Source organism: Botryllus schlosseri, chromosome 11 (assembly GCF_051294905.1).
Source record: "Botryllus schlosseri isolate E-star chromosome 11, Bs_hap1, whole genome shotgun sequence".
NCBI classification, from domain to species: domain Eukaryota; kingdom Metazoa; phylum Chordata; class Ascidiacea; order Stolidobranchia; family Styelidae; genus Botryllus; species Botryllus schlosseri.
Window position 1 is genome coordinate 4,044,693 of NC_137246.1, and position 18,069 is coordinate 4,062,761.

Below are 18,069 nucleotides of genomic sequence, written 5' to 3' on the forward strand. Positions count from 1 at the left end.
CGGAATTTTTTCGAATGTAATCGATTGCGATTACGATTACTTGAAAATGCTGTAATCGTCGTAATCGATTACGATTACTAATCGCGATTACCCCATGTCTGATAGGAATACATCGTAGTGCCGACTATAGGTTTAGGTAAATGCAGCGTCCTCCGTTGCTGCGCCGTATCCATGGCCATTGTCTCTCGACTAATCAGCATAAAGTTTGGTTTACGGCCGTATACAAAGTTCACCCCTGCGAAAGTTGAAATTTCGAATCGCTAAATTCCCCTAACAGAGTGAAATTCCCCCATATACCTAAAGCGCAGATAATTGTTACAAAACAAATTCTGGGGAGTACGACGTTATTTACTTGTTACATCACATTAATCTGTAGTCACTCTCTGCGATCCGAACACCTGATTACCAGCCAAGCGACAGTGACATCTTTGAACAGGTTAAAATCTGACTAGCATATCCCAATACCGCACGACCAATTGGGATAGCGTCTTCATTAATGATTCATCGAGAGATTTAAACCCAAGTGGAGCGGTGCGCTCCCGTCTGTTACTCGAACTGTATTTGCACATCGCCTATCTCCCAACTACTGGTAAACTATACGACGCAAGTGATGAGCATTACAAACTTACGATGAAATAATTCTAGCAGGGGTGGGCAATTATTTTCCTCCGCGGGCCAAATGAGTAAAATAAATACGTTGGCGGGCCGAGTGAAAAAAATTCAGCTATATTCTCCAGCGTATTTTAGTTTTATTTCCAAATTAGATTGTTAACAAATCCTGCTCAGTGAATGTGTTGAGTGTTGATGTATTAGGTAATGATAAAGTGACGGGTAATTAAAACAATATCTATTAGCTGCCATGATTCGAAACAATGTTAAACATAATATATTTTAGCTCTTTTTGAACCCCTAACCACGTTCTTCTATTAAGACTATAAAACAGTGGTACTCAAACTTTTTTAGGCACTCGTCCCTTTTTGATAGTGAACAATTTCGCGCCGACTTATCATGATATCACAAAATATAAAAAATTCCAACCAGAATGCTAGCAATACCAACGGATAGTTTGATGGCATGGAAGCTTATGGCAGTTGATGAGAGAATTGTGAAATATGAAAGTCGGACAATACACAGAGCAACAACTATAAGCTGGGGGTATATCGAGCGGAGCGCGAACATTTTTTTCAATAAACTTAGGATTCGCGCCACCCTTATGATGCTGTCACGTCCCCAGTGCGAAAACCACTGCACTGAAATGTGTGCCTATGTACAATAGTACGAAGCTTATTTTCTTGGTCGCTGCCTTCCGAGCATTGTGCAGCTGGCTTAATAGCCTTTATGTTGAGCGAAGCTTACAGTTTTTCTGAACCTCGGCCTCCCTTGACCGAGTGTTTCGAGCTTTTGTCATAGGACCGACTTTAATTAAAATCCTTAATCTCGACGACATGATCGGCAAAAACTGAAAGGATGGGTTTACCCCTGACTCCAGTATGCAAATATTTAGTGCTATAAATTCTAAACCTAAACCTTCTTTAAATTTCAGTTTTCGGCTCTCATTTTTGTCATGTCCATTAATCCTTTATGGGTGATAGATATGATGAGTCATATAGTGATCGCGGGGACTGATTGACTTACGAATTTTACGAATTAAGGATTTGGAAACATATCAGGTCAGAAATTGAAACACATACCGTGTAATGCGTAATGTGACAATGTCAACAAAGGAGGTATGAAATAAACTATATGGAAAGAGTGTTTTCTTGTGACTTCAATTGCTACTCATACTTTGCCACATTGCCTTTATTTTGAATATGGATTACGCATGTCAGGTGCGCATTGGCAGCGTAATCGTGGCATAGTAATGATTTGAATTCCAAGCAACCTTTCGCGGGCCGCACAGAATAGCTTCGCGGGCCGCACTTTGCCCAGGTCTGCCCTACAGCCAGCCACGATCACATATCCGACATTGCTAAACTGATTGTGTGTTTTTCCTTCGTCAGTTTATGTTATTGGTCGGGCTAGGCACAATGGTAATTATGGTTCCAATACTATTTTCCACTGTGAAAGGCAATAAATCTCGATTGGTCGAATCGTAGCATCCAAGACATGTAGTAGAAAATTACGCTCGTTGGTGGAAATGACGTATATGCTAAGATGTGATCAACGCACAACATTTTTCACAATGCAATATCTGTTGTCAAAGATTCCAATTATTCGACAATGATATGTCGAACTGGCATTATACTCCTCGTGGTTGCTAGCCGTTGGCCCTTTGAAACGAAAAACGAGTATTTGGAGTGAGAAAATATGACAAATCTGACCGATTAAAACAATCGTCATAATCGATTACGATTAGTCCTTGTCTACTACCACTGCGACATAATCAGACACATTTGTAGTGCCAACTGCCATGGCACAATCATGCTGCGATGCAGCGTTGGTCGCCGATATGTTATGGATGATCATCATGGCTAGCGAATTCACCCGCAGCTGCAAATCCACAGATTATGCTTTGTCGCAATCGTGTAACAGATGTTGGATGCTGGATATCACGCTATACATCGCTGAACTTCCTATATGCCGTATCATCGGCACAAGGTTTGGACCATTGGCATTTAGGCTATTTATATGTTACTTTAATACGCTTATAAACCCGGACCATATATCATGAGTGCTCTTCACAAGTGAACAAGTTGTGTTTACCCGGTGCGGATCCTGGGATATTGTAACATATTACTGACATTTGTTGACACGCAGCGACGCAGATATTACCGCTGTCACGTAATAACCTTGCGCATACTGCTTCATAGATTTGTGACAGACACAATATACATTATACTTATACATGTACTTATGAAGCACAGCATGGTAGATTTCGCTCCACATCGAAATGGTATTCAGTCGAATTTAGCAAGGTAAAGAGAAACGTTCTTGGTTCGTAATTAATGGAAGTACGTTAGATATCATATGGACAAAGAAATATCAGTTATTGTAGTCGATACTGTGAGCTAGATACATAGCTTATTTTCTGCATTGTAGTTCTTTTGGTCCTACCTAGTTCAAGATTTTTGTGACACACAAAGAGGCGGTGGGATAATCAACAGTATGGCATGTAGACAACAAACATGTAGGTTGGACTGTACTTACCCTGGAAAGGTAACCTTTGACTTTGACAATGTATTACGCAAGTCGCCATAAATTCTCTGGTACTTTAAATTGGCGCAGGGCGTATCTGGTTACTTAGTGACATGAAGTAATGTTTGCACGAGGACCTGTGTAAACCGTAATGTACGAGCACTGAAATCGTTGAACTATTTGAGAACATCTTATAGAACTCTGCATGCGTGGGTGACGTTGCTGTTGCTTAATTTGTTCTGTTCCCATAAACCACGAGCTGGTATCATTCGTCATTGTCATGAAGGATTATGAACTACGCAGGCAAAAGCTTGAGACAAGAAATTGTTCTCTGAATTTAGCTGAGTTAGGTGAGTTGCGTGTAATAAGATTCATAGTGCCAGCGTAGCGATGGCGTACGCCAGAATGTACAGTAGGCTACTTAACCTGATTTAAATTAGTCGCTTGGATCAAGTAAGTTGAATATCTTTGCACTATAGTAGTGAATAGATATATATTCCACGGGTTCGGCAGAATTTTCGTGTATTGTTAAGTAGCAGCAGGTTTTAGGGTAAGCCTATTCACAGCTTTTTGAGGGAGTAACGTCTCAGGCGCGGTGTGATACAGGTACCAGAAAAAATATTCTAATTCGGGATTTTTGAATATAGGAATTACAAAAGAGTGGTTATCGCATTTATTGAGGAGCTTAATCAGACAATTGAATTAGATAATGTCTAACTGCATATGGGTCGGTGTGTTTCCAAGTATAGTTTTTCTGTTGCCATGGTATTTATTTGTATATATTACGATTATTACCAGAGCCACTACTACGAACCACTTGAATGTTTTTCGAATTTATAATTTCTACGTTGAAGTAAATTTACGCTTGGTACGTGATAACCACTGTCGCAACTTGCGTATTGTGTCAAATTGGTTTCAGGCAAGATTTACATATGCTTAAATACAGCTATAAATACTGAAACTCTAGTTTACGCTTGATAATATTTTCGCCAGAGCTTTCCTGGCGATATAGATACCAGATATATTTCTCCGATGATATTTTATTCGGAGGGACATCTAGTAAAACATCTAGGGGGATAAGGGATTCTAGATGAGGTTACAACACTTCAATCGTATAGAGATGTGCAATATATCAATTTATATCTCAAGTTACCCTTTCTCCAACAGTTCCATAAGCAGATCAACTCCGAGACATTAGCGCTTACTATAAGGACAGGAGCGTCTGTGCCTGGACATGTCTGACGAGAAGCACCCTCCTACATTGGAGCACCAGGAACCGCCCATATACTATTGCTGGAAGTACTGGACCAGCGACGGCGAGATTAGAGAAGGATGCACACCGATTGAACCAAGCGGTCATGAGGGTTGGCCTGACATAAACGATTACGGATGGGTTTATGTCGCCGTGCCCTTGGCGATCTTCTTCATCTTCATTTTCCTGCTGTCATTGATATGTTCGAAAGCTGGAAAGAAAAAATCTCCCGATAAAAAGTCGATTTTAGTCGAAGAATCCGAATCCGAGGACGAATTGCCTCCCCCACCGAAATCACAGTGGTCTCGTGTGAGAAGTCATAATTATCACCAAGCCCCACACTTCCCATCACAATCCGCACCGTACCCTACCCACATGAGAGATTTCGTGTCAGTGGCACACATGGCTAAGCCTGACAATATGTCCGCACCGGACCGAAAAGTATCTCCGAGAGGAGGTGTCACACCGGGTAAGGTGTACCCACAACTAAGTCACAAATCCGCCAGAGGCCCGCGAGCTGACGAGGAGGTTACTGTTACCGGGAAACGGGTGAATCCGAAAACGCCGTCTAACGGCCCCAACGCCCCGCCTCTGAGTCACTACGTCAACAATCCGTCCACGGTGCCTCGCAAGAGCAAACCCCGCACGCCACCGACTCAAGTGGCGGAGGAATCCTCCTCCGGTGAGGATCTGAGTGACAACAACGAATCGCATTCTGATGAGGAGAATGAGGAGTAAAATCTTCAAGATCTCTTCTTGAACTAAACCGACTTGGGAAAAAATAATATGATACTTGTTTCCGACACCCACAGCACGACATGATCAAAATCTTCGTTCTTAGAATCCGATTTCTTACTTTCATGACCCTTTTTTAGCTCAAAAGCTGTATTTCTGTATTACGATATATGTGGATATTTTTTATATATACATATACATTACATATAGGGCTATATACGTTGACTCAGCTCTTCGGAGGATTGTTAATAGAATAAACAAATACATTTATACCGTCAGTAATAAGACGCGGAAAGCGTATTCTGGTATTTGAATTGATATATAGACCATTTGGCTAATACGAGGCGGGGCACGCTAAACTAACAATCACTATAATTACACGATCGGTCGGTTGGAACCGACAGAAAAATTATACTGCGAAATCCCGCTACACCATTTCATTACACTATCACGGTTGATTTCTTATCGGAAATAACTATATGTTTGTTGGGAGCATTTCAAGCTCTTTTGCAACTTAAGCCTGTTCGCGATAATTTTCTTGATGCTGGCCAAAAATAAACATCTCGCTACATTTTCCTGTGTATGAAAATGGTTCGTATGAGTGTGCATAAGCATTTTCGAGAACTTAAATTGGAATTCGAGGGAGTTATGGCGGCAGAATGTATATTACTGTTTATGCACTAGCTGTAACAGGGGTGGCCAACCCGTGGCCTGCGAGAAGGTTATGTGTGATCCACGAGATCATTTTCGAAATATGTTATATTATCAAAAAATGATTAATTCAGGTACTTTATTATGAACTTGCAATAACAACCAAAATTTTGATTAGCCTGTCTCCAACATTCGGGATGCTGATGACTAAAATTGGTGCAGCCAGGGGCACATCGACACCGTATGGTATATCACCACAAAATAGAATATTTCGAGACAGATTTATTTTATTCGTTATTTTTCTTCGAGCTTCGCGCGATTTATTGGCATTCGATATCTTGCTTTTAATATTTCTAACCCTCCTAAACATGAATATTATACCTTTATTCCCAATTACGGGAGAATGTGTCGTTCTGCATGCGACTTCGCGTTTGAACTCGCAAAAAGAGCGTCACCGGTGAAACCTTGGCAAAAAAGTGATGTGATGAACGCATGTTGAGTGAGTTTTCATGACATAACTGTTATCGACTTGATGGGTCGTATGATAAGTCTTGTTTTCGCCGTTACCTAGGGTTACCATATTTCCTCTTTTAATGGGATCTGTCCTCTTTTTTGAAGAAATCGATAGTGTACTCAGAGGACTCTCAAATATCCTCTTTTCGGAATCTGTCGTCTTTTTTTAAAAATCTGTTAAAATACCTGTAAAAATTGGACACCGACGTACTTAACGGCAGAGTTGCCTAAAGTAGAAACGAAAAATACGCCCGGCGGGTATTTCGGACCGAAATCGGAAAAATGACCTTTTTTAGTCAAGCGGATACTATTCCTCGAAAAAATTTCCAAGTCACCCATATTCTCCTCCGGTATTATAGCTTTAAAAGGTTTTTGCTGGGATAGCAAAGATCCAGGGTTGTAACTAAGTCACAAGGCTCCGAGTCTCAAGTCAATCTCACTTTTATAGTCTTGACTCGAGTCAAGTCGAGTCATTTCAATTCACCACCGAGTCAAGTCCGAGTCCAAGTCAGCGAGCAGGGGGTCGAGTCCGAGTCATGAAATTATGACTCGAGTACGAATCCAAGTCATTGTATAGACTGCTCAGTTTCCAGTTAAAGTATTGGTAAACCCACTTTTTATAACTCTATTTGGTGATATCGAATGTTTCGCATTTATAATATACCAATTTTCCTCACTTTTAGCGGTTTCTGGTCCCATATTCAAGTACCAGTACCTACAGACAAAATCCCAATAGTGTGTTGGCTTCGGAATTACTTTGAAATGTCGGTCTTGGCCGTCTGAGTCTCGAGTCAATGACTTGGTTCGAGTCATGCGCAATGACTCGAGTCCAAGTCGAGTCAATACACAGATCGACTCGAGTCGAGTCGAGTCATTTCCGCATTTTGAAAAAATGACTCGAGTCAAGTCGAGTCATCAGAAAATCGTGACTCGAGTCGGACTCGAGTCGAGTCATGACTCGAGTCATTACAACCCTGCAAAGATCAACCACATTGCTGTTGTTAGGGCTGTATTCACAACAAATGATTGTTCAAAACACTTTGTTTAAAACAGAGGTCTCAAACTCAAATGTGCTCGCGGGCCAATTTCCCAGTTTTGATGACGCCGCGGGCCGCAGCATCAATGATAGGGATATTTATTGGCCTTCTTTGACGGGATCTTGCAGACAGGCATTCTACAAACATCGTGGAAATGTAATTTACTATTGTGCTATTAACGATTGACACATTTTCAAATATTTGAATAAAATTGTTTTTGTGCCGGGCTTTTTTTTTTAATTACCGAGGTATAGACATCATGTGAGAGGATGCATTATGACATCGTAAAACTGTCGGGTTATGATGTTGCAGCTAGTGGACCTATGGTGAGCAACAACTTTAGGTAGACTATTTTAAAATCTACTGATGATTGACCTGATATCAGAGCATTTGAGCGGTGTAGCCTAATCCTATGGTATTGATATCTTCGTGGTAAGTGTAGGCTATTGTTACTGTCATTGGTAAACACAAATTAAATAAGCGTAAGATTATTTTTGCCTTCGATATATCAACAACTTAAATGCTACACTCATTATTGAGCCATAGTAATAGCAATGCTTCATAAACTTTTTAGTGATCGTACCCCTTGTGCTTCCAATAAGATTTCTCGTAGCCCCTGTCCATTTTCAACACAATTTCTGATGGTACCTATCTAAATCAGAAATCCACACAAAATCGCGCGCAGCGCGATGACTATTTTTCATTTGAATAAATTGGCCAAGAAAATATTCCACAGCATATCGGCCTACAAATTCTACAAAGCATCTCTTACTCCCTGATGTGGTGCTTCGTACCCCGATGGGGTCTACGGACCCTGGTTAAGAACCCCTCGAATGGAAATGTCCAATCGACGAAGAATTCGTTGGTGTTACCGCTGTAAAACGTACTACCACCTTACTCGTCACCGATAATAACATGGATGAAGAGAAAAAACAACATACATCATGTAACCAACTATATACGTCACGGGGGTAACAGAATACCCATGGTTGCCATACTTACCAGATTAAATATCTATATACCCTACACGCAACGCAAGCTACGACCTTTTGATATATTACTATTCCCAATGAAAGTTGCATAGATTGCTGCGTCCGTAGGATTACCAAGTCATCATTCCGAGTCGCAAGTCCTTCTCCGATTTCAGCGTTTGACCCGACTCAACTCGAGTCATTTTTATTTAATCACCGAGTCAATCCGAAATCAAGTAATTTTACGAGAAGGTCGCACCAAACCAAATCACAATTTTCAGTCGCGAATCATCAACGGGTCATGTTTTATCATCATGAACTAGAAATGTGACGTAATAGCTGATCTTATACCGCATGGTAGCTTTTAAAAGTGATGTGATAGTGATGTTTGTTGGGATTTCGGAGATTTTTATAGCAGTTTTTGCGTGAACTTTAAGTTCTTATATCTAAAAAAGATATATGGCACTTGAGTATATTGTTGATTACTTGAAATTTCAAAATGCCGTCGCGGGCCGCACAAAATGCTCTGGCGGGCCGCATGCGGCCCGCGGGCCGCGTGTTTGAGACCTCTGGTTTAAAACATGTTTTAAACAGTGTTTTAAACATGACCCTTTTGGATAAAAATGAAATTGTTTTTTTAAGTTGTATAATTTGCCATAATTGTGTAAATACTGTCCAAAACATGTTGTATGAGCCTACGGACGATTACCACCCAATATAGCCGACGTGTACGATATGAGATGGTTGGAACCCTAGAAATAGTCGATTCAACAGCTGAACCTACCGTAAAAGTGCGGCATGAAATGTAGTCCTGGTTTTAAAAAAATGTCCGTATATGGCCGTGGTTGGAAGCCTATTTCGTCAAAAGAGCTATATTTACCCTATATTTTCAATCGTCAATGTCAATCCACTCTGACGTCACAATTGAATATTCGTGACGACGTAGCTTAAAAAACGAAACAAAACAAACAATGATAAAAACCATGTTTTAAACAAGGTCCTTGTTTTAAAAGTGTTTGCTTTAAATTGATTTTTGTTTAAAATGCAACCTTACCCTTGTTGCCATATCAACGAGACGCGCTTATAAACTTGTATAATCACTAAGAAGAGGTTTGTTTGATGTATTCATGGTGTGTGTTGACTACTATGATCATTTACATCAGGCCGATATTGCTTATATTTGATTCCGTATCTGCCGGCCTGTAGCACGGCCTACTTCTATAGGCTTTTTGTATGACACCGCTCAGGCGGGTGAGGTGGCGAGCCTAGATAAACTTTCAACACTTAGGTATAAGAATTCTGAAGTTGACCTCGGTCGAACTCGAACCCGCAAACCATTGGTGTTGCAGCCGCGGATTATACCACTGCGCCATCTCGTCACACTGCCAAGAAGTGGTGGTCAGTAACTAAGTAGCCTACGTCTACTTTTACCGAGTACTCAAGATTTTGCTACTTGAAATACTGACTGTGATAGTGCTTTAATGGTTGTGAGTTCAGGATACTTCTATTTCTACTTGTACTTAATACTTTTTTGGGCAAAACTACTTTTCTTTTTACCCTTTCAATTTCGTAACGTAGAGAGAGGTTTCGGGATATGCTTGCGTCCCTTTCATGGGTGAAATAGCATAACAACCAGCGAAAGAGCACCTGCTGCATGCCGACATTTTCGTCAAATTTTCACACCAATAGCGCAGGAACCGACTTGGTAAGGTTATAAGAATATTGTAAAAATGAAACGAATAGCATGAATATTATTTAGATAGGGAACAGATTATGATAGTAGTCTACTCGGTAGAGATTGATGTGTTTTACTCAACCGTAAACAATGAATGAGATGCCGAGCGTAATTAGTTCACCCAAACCTTGTTTTAAGTGTCTGCATTTGTTAAAAAGTGTCCGACTGCACTTGCACGTTGCAATCATTTTCTTCGTGGCTAGGAATAAATTGTACATAGATTGCCGTACGGCTACTCACCGCAACTAAAACTGGTGTAAAAAATCGCTAGATGTCGCTAAATACCGAGAAAAAAGCGCTAAAAATAGCGCTAAATCTGCATTAATTGCTAAAGGTGTTAAATTGAACCATAATATCAATACGGTACATTCTTCTCAGCTATATTTTGCTCGTCTGGGGCCAGAGTCACTTATCATATTTCTAGTTCATAATACATAATAGTCATCTCTAAGCATGACAAAACGTGCAGTGGATTTCGATAACGCAGATCGCTTTGCGCAATGATCGCTCTGAGTGACCACTGACCAGGTTAGCAGGCATAACCGCTCACTATATAATCGTGCCTTGCTCGATGCGTCCGTGAATACGGGATGTGATGCACCGTGGAAATGCGCTTGACTTCTCTAAACTTTCTGTGTTGGAGTACTTGAACACGACATGCAACTTTACACACTTGTAAACGACATGTGACTTGACCCAACACAAAACGACTCGAACTGGGTTTGCCAGCAACTATAAGTAGAGACCTTAAGAAAATAATCCGGGGACCAACCCGGGGTATGAAATTTATGAAATCTGGTATTAAACGAAAGCTAGTGTCACAGAGTCGACGAGCATGTCCACATTCAAGTCGAAATACAAGCAACTACTACTAAGTGAATATTAGTCCATCCTCAAGATTATACCGGACCACGACTGACCTATCGATCTCGCATGACTACTCCAAGTCGCTTCGACACCGTCCTATCTTTTCATTGTATCGCATTTTTGTGGTGTATTGGACCGATAAAATTGCTAATAAACCAATGATGATGATGATGATGATGATGATTCCGACAATACGAATTAAATTATTGTTAAGACAATGGAATGACCTCAAAAAAGCCTCCAAAATCTGAAAATCTGCATTGATCAGAACAATCGCTGGACGAAATTGGACATTGTTATGTTCATTGTGTTGCGACGGTGCCATTGTTGAAGCAATGCCGGTATTCAGACTTTTAGGGCTGTTTCGGGGTGCATGGTTCTAATGTCCAGACGAGATTTTAAGTTGTATTTTCGAAATCACTGCGACACTAGCTTTCGATCAAGGCCAATTATATTTAATTTCAGCGCTCAGGTCGCCAGAAATAGCACTGCCAAGTGCCAATTATGCTACTTTTAGATTACTCAGCAAGAAGAGACACTGTTTGCCCATGCGTAACCGCCGGGAGTGGTGTATCTATCCGTAGGTTAGTAATCTATAATTGAACAGCTTCTTTGAGGTACAGAACTTCAATATACAATTGAATAGTATATTCATATTCAATATGAATATACTAATCTATAATTATATATCATCGGAGTCCGCACTCTGGTGGCCGGTATAGCCAATGCAGTCGTCGGCCGGGACTGATCTTTATTAGTTACTTTTCAAAAATCGCTAGATTTATCGCTAGGCGCTAGATCCATATTTTTTGGCGCTAAACCGGATGAAAAATCGCTAGATCTAGCGCGAAAATCGTTACATTGGCAACACTGACAACTGTACAGTGTACATTAGGGTTGTCCATAATTTGGAAAATCTCAAAATGTATGCGTATCCATGTCTCAATCTATAGATTATAGTTTAAAAAAACGTCAATGAACCTGCAATAAGCTCACAGGAAAGTCGTTAACATTTGTCTAGATGCGTTTGAAAGTAGCTGCCGTAGAGTGGGCGTGTCAGCGTCCATAGAACGGCAAGCAAACTAGTAATCACGAAATCACGGCGTTTGATTGGCTAATCTGCTATGCTTCAGCGATCACGATGTTGGCGGCTTGTTGATCAGCTGGTCAAGGAGTCGGCTGACGGCGGTGATTCAGTAAGTGCATTGTAGGTTGGTCCGCAACTAATGATTTAGGATTAATTCATAACATGTTGAGTTACGAAATACGTGATGAACTAAGAACAGCTGCTTCACAACATCTTTAAATACATGACTGGATGGCTTATTGTGAAGGTAACCGTTGTAGCCTGTATGCCTTGATTTCATTGATGGAAAGCACAAAAACACGCGGAAAAATAGTGCAATGATGCTTATGCATGTGGCATACGAATTTCTAGTTTCAGAGGGGATGTACCATCATTGAATACAAATATAAAGCTTGACATTGACACTACTTTGTCTGATCTTATTAGGCTGTTGTCGTGGTACATAATTGAAGTCTTGAATACTGTTAAGGGCTGGATGAATCAGTCATTTATGCTTGGTACTTGTCAGATTCTTGCAGCATAATGAATCATACCCGCAAGTGCTGTCAAAGTCCTCAATGATGCCGGGCAAAGAGCTCTAAAGATAAGCACAGACTATGCCGGTAGGACCAGCAAAACGACAGTTTGCTGTCATTGCTTAGCATGTCCTTAATGAATGTTAGATCATTACCGGCTGCATAACGACTAATGCTTGAATCAAACCAGACATGGACAGTAAAACGGTGGATTGAAGCGGTGTGGTAGTTACACTCTTCTTCTGAAATCCAATGTAAGCTACCTGGTCGGCCCACATATCTTCTGAGCATACAGGATTGTGTCCAGCATCCATCTCACATGTTATGCTGCACCATCACTTGGCGTAATCTCAAGCATATCATATAGGTATTTCTTGGATCTATACTTAGTTCTATAAGTTCACAATCATTCGCTGTTGCACCTCTGTCATGTCTGTAAGAGGCTATTGTTGCTCTAAACCTATCGTTACCTAGTTTTAACACTAAAACATTCAAGGACCAGATGTCTCATTTTATTATTAAATCACCAATGTACAATGCGCTTACAGAATCATTGCCGTTAGCGGTCTCCTTGGGCTAATAGAAGCACATAATCAGCAAGCCGCTGTGGTCGTGGTCATTCAAGCATAGCTGAATAACCAATCAAGAGACGTGATTTCGTGATTACTAGTCTTCTCACCGTTCTATGGTCGCTAACACGCCCACTCTACGGCAGCTACTTTCAAACGCATTTAGACAAATGTTAACGACTTTCCTATTAGCTTATCGCAGGTTCATTGACGTTTTTTTATCAATAATCTACAGAATGAGACATGGATACGCATCTTTTTTGAGATTTTCCAAATTATGGACAACCCTAGTGTACATTCAATGCCGAACTAGGCGAAGAAAGTGCAGGAGAGAAGAGAACTCAGCCGTTTTGACACTACAGCGAGGCGGCACCTTTGATGTACAAAAACTGACCGCTCTCGATTTCAGAATATCGATTGTTCTCCTTTCCATCGGTCGTCCAGAGAGATTGGTGTCAACGTTATTAACCAATCATCCAACCAACCCATCATAAATCGATTTCTCAATATTTTTGTGGGGGCCGCAAGAAGGCTAGCTGGGGACCGCATGCCGCCCTCGGGGCCGCGGTTGGGAATCACTGGTGTGTTGAGAAAATTGGCAAGATGCATCTTTGTTTTAGTTGCTGACGCATACACAAGAGGAACACTTCGATTGTTTTATCTACATATTAATTATACAGTATGGGATGAATGTCGTGTTCGAATGATTCATACATATCAGGTTATTAGAGTCCATGTTATGAAAACTGATAAAATATGAAAAAAGGAAGGAAATTTAGAAAGGCAATCTTTCACGCATAGTGAATGTGGAGCTGTACCACAATGATAGAATTTTGCATGCCATAGCTAATCATATGTTTGCATATGTTCAATGGTTATATGATAACCATTTACTCGTCACTGTGGCATATAATTTTCGATGTAAATTGGTAATGCTGTTGTAGTCGGGGTCGGAGTCGGAGTCGGTATTTTTAAAGATTCTCCTCCAATTTCAAGGTCTTCTTTCGTTAAACTGCTTGTATTTCGACTTGAATGTGGACATGCTCGTCGACAGTCGGTTAGCCGGCGGGATACTGTTCCAGACACCAGGACCGCCATATTTGATGGAGCGATGATCTTTCCGGTCGATCATATGATATTTGGACGACGTGGACGCGCGTGTGTTGTACTTGTGCGCTTTTGATTTCGGGGTAAAAAAAGTCATTGAACTATTCCGGGCAACGATCGCAATGGAACTGATACATAAACTTGGCGATTTCTTGTTTCCGCATACCTTCTATGTTAAGGACACCGAATCTCTTCAGCAGCGACTTGTTGGATGGACAACCAGGCCCCTGTTGTGCTCTAGCTATCATACGGAGTACCTTATGTTGTAGTTTTCGCAGTGACTCGAGTGCAGTTTTATTGGCAGCCCCCCAACAAAGGATGCCATATTGTAATTTCGATTGGATTAAGGATTTAAAGAGTATCAGAAGAACCCAGGCTGGCATAAAGCGTCCAAGGCTGTAGAACAGGCCGCACTTCGGTGATAATTTAGTGTCTAGGGACTGAATATGACTCTTCCAGGACATGTCCGAGTCCAATAAAACCCCGAGATATTTGGCATTATCTGTGTTGGAAACGGGCTGACCAGCGATGTTAACGGTTAGGTTATTTTTTGAATAGCCATATGCTCCTCCTTGTCATCTGATCCACGTAAATGGTGTCTTAAATAAGTCAAATTTTCAAATTAGGTTCTAATTTTAGAATTACTGATTTCGCGAAAACTTGGACGTTGAATCAAGTTCCTTCATTGGTTCATTCTTGTGAGCATGAGAATGGCAAATGTCTGTACAGCATTTACAGGTAAACCAGAAATTAGATTAGAATTGGAATTAGAGCATTACACCATTTTACGAATTAGATTAGAATTGGAATCAGAGCAAAGAAAGATTTCACAAATTTAATTAAAAATAGATTACCTGCATTTCGCTCTAATTAATCTACAAACAACTAGAATTATTTATTTGTCCATGTCTGTTGTGAGGGCGTACAGTATGCGGGTGTTGAAATATCAGTAGACCAATGGTTCTCAACCGGGGGTCAGCGAGACCTCTAAATTTACAAAATGATTGAAAACCATTTTTACTTTTTTTTAAATTAGGAAAATCACGAAGCAGTTTCGCTTCAAGCTGCCAATGCTTCAGTAAGCACATCCACAGAATGGCAGTATGAGATTAAATATCCTACTGTGTAAACCAGGGGTGTCAAACTCAAATTACGACGCCGTCCGGATTCAAACCTTCCAAATGCTCGCCGGCCGCACGCTTTGCTTTTCACTTGAGCACTTTATTACCAAGCATATCTATAGATAATATTATGTTGCAATTGTATCACGGATCATAGGGGTTTTATTCTAGCTAGTAGTAACACTTTTTATTCGCGAGCAATGGAATTGACGATGATGATTGGCTGGTGATTTACGAACGCTTACGAACCGCTGCTAAAACAGTGGCGGTAACGACGATACAAGTTCACGTATTTCTATATGCTCCCTTTTAAGTGGTAATCAGGCGTTAGCCGAGTGTATGCGTTGTGAGAGATTAAAGAGATTAAACAGACTTTTGAATTTGTTGTATTCTTATTAAATCACGATTCAGGTTTCTCTAGATTCCGGGGACCTTTTGAGTCAGAAATGATACAGCTCCGCGACCATGCACTGATATTTGAATTATCCATGTAAACTTCATATAAAGGTCCGGCATTGTCGTTTTCGCTTGTGTGAATAACTACTTTTTGGCACATTATTCCATGAAACTCAACTCTGCAGTAAGTATTTTTTTGCCTTTTCGAAATTGAGTGTCAATGCGACTCATTTGTTCCTATAGTGGTTACAAGTGGGAAACCAAAACATTGTAGTCTGGTGATTATAATGTGGCCTACGGACAGACTCGACTTTTGCTGTATTGGGGGAATATTTAACGGAAGTACTTTCTTCCAAACAAATCAACATTTGTAACAAATGTGGCGGATAATAATACAAGCATTTTTCAATCTACTCAGAATGGCTTCGCGGGCAGGATAAAATCGTCTGGCGGGCCGTGTGTTTGACACCCCTGGCGTAAACTCATTTTAATTTCCAAGTTGCCAATAGCCGACCGATACAAACATGTTGCTATTTAAAGATGTGTTGTTGAGTTTTGTTCAAAATGGTTTTTTTTTAGTCTGTCTCAAAAAAGGGATTAAAACCTTATCACGGAATCCATTTTCTCCCGTGCTATACATACCCACTGTTTCAGAATATCTGGAAGATAAGCTGCTATATAGAAATGACTAGTCTGGAAGAGATAACTTCATTGAAAATCTGTTTCTCAATTTTGATGCCTTATATAGGGATGGTGTGAACCTCTAAAAGGTTCGGGTTCGTGTGAACGCGAACCTTTTTGAAAGGTTCTGTGTGAACACGAACGTGAACCTCGTGACGTCACGGGACGTCATATGGCTAATTCCAACCTAGCGATACCTAGCGATACCAAGCGACGACTCGGGCAACATTACGTCATAATGCGGAAATACATATCGACGTTTTAAACGTCGCCAAATGTATCAACTGGGGCAATCAAATGATATAATAATCTCATAAAATCAATATCTTCCGTCGCTTTGCCAACAATTTTGACGAGGACTTACCATGGAATATAAGGGAAGCAAGGGACGTAGTTTATTTTTGTCCTTGATGTTCTTGCGGCATATACACCGACTCATGATATACATACACACGATCTGCGTATATGCGTACCGTGAGTACATGATGTGCATATGCCGTCGGGCAAGGAAGATGCAGATATAGCCTTGTAGCAGTTTTGGGATGACTCGAGTCATGACTTGACTCAAGTCAGACTCGAGTCACCTTTTTCGTATGACAGGTCGGAAAATCTATTCGACGTCTGAGTATTGCTACATTGATATTGAGCAGAGTGTGAAACGGGTTTCTATACTTGCTACCGATATTACCTCATTAACAAGTTATACAGCTGTAGCAAACCCCAATCGCACCGATTTGGTTTTAATGATCCAGTAAACATATGAAGTCAAGATTGACCCCATACGCCTGCTAGATTGATTAGTTGAATAAGCATCATTCGCTGACCACGTAGCATATTTCGATCGTGATGTTTTGTGATTGTGGGTCAAGCTCGCAGCAGAGAGTCAATAAATATTTACAAACGGAAAGTTGGATATTTCGAGCAAACTGTTGCAACAAACCAAGTAAAAATTTGGAGATTGTCAAGGTACATGCTCGTTTAGTGTTGATTTTTTTTATGCCTATAGCGCCATGTATAGAGTGGCCTGCAGTTGAAATGCAATAAATTTGAACCAACGATGTTGTAATGAAGTGAAAATTGTAATATATGGAAAACGTTCACAGTGCAGAACCTACCAAGGTTCTGTTGTGAACGCGAACCTCTAAATTTCCGAGGTTCACACACAGAACGCGAACGTGAACCTCACGTTCACACCATCCCTACCTTATATGTTGCGATCGTGCTCAAAGGAATGGTCGGAAGCGTCAGGCGTCAATAATACATTTGCCACCAGCTACCTTTGTGGCAATGGATTTTGGGCACTCGTTCATATCAAATCAAGTGCGTGAATTTTCAAGACACGACCACATATTTGAAGAAATTAGAAATACAACTGCAGAAGTCTCTTCGAAATAATAAATGTCTATCCATATTCCTACATATAGTATGATATTTTTTTCATGAACGGTCATTTTGTTGCTGTTTATCACTAGCCTTTAGTCGATATTCGCACAAGACATAGCCTATGACGATTGGACGATAATTGAGTTAAATTTGAACTAAAACTTGAGGGGGTCCGCGGGGTCCGTCACGGTACAAAAGGGGTCCGCGAAGACAAAAAGGTCGAGAACCACTGCAGTAGACGGATATTTGTTCGCCTGAACACACGAAGACATCTAGAAATTCGGCTAAAATGCCATTCCGTGAAGTGCGCTCAG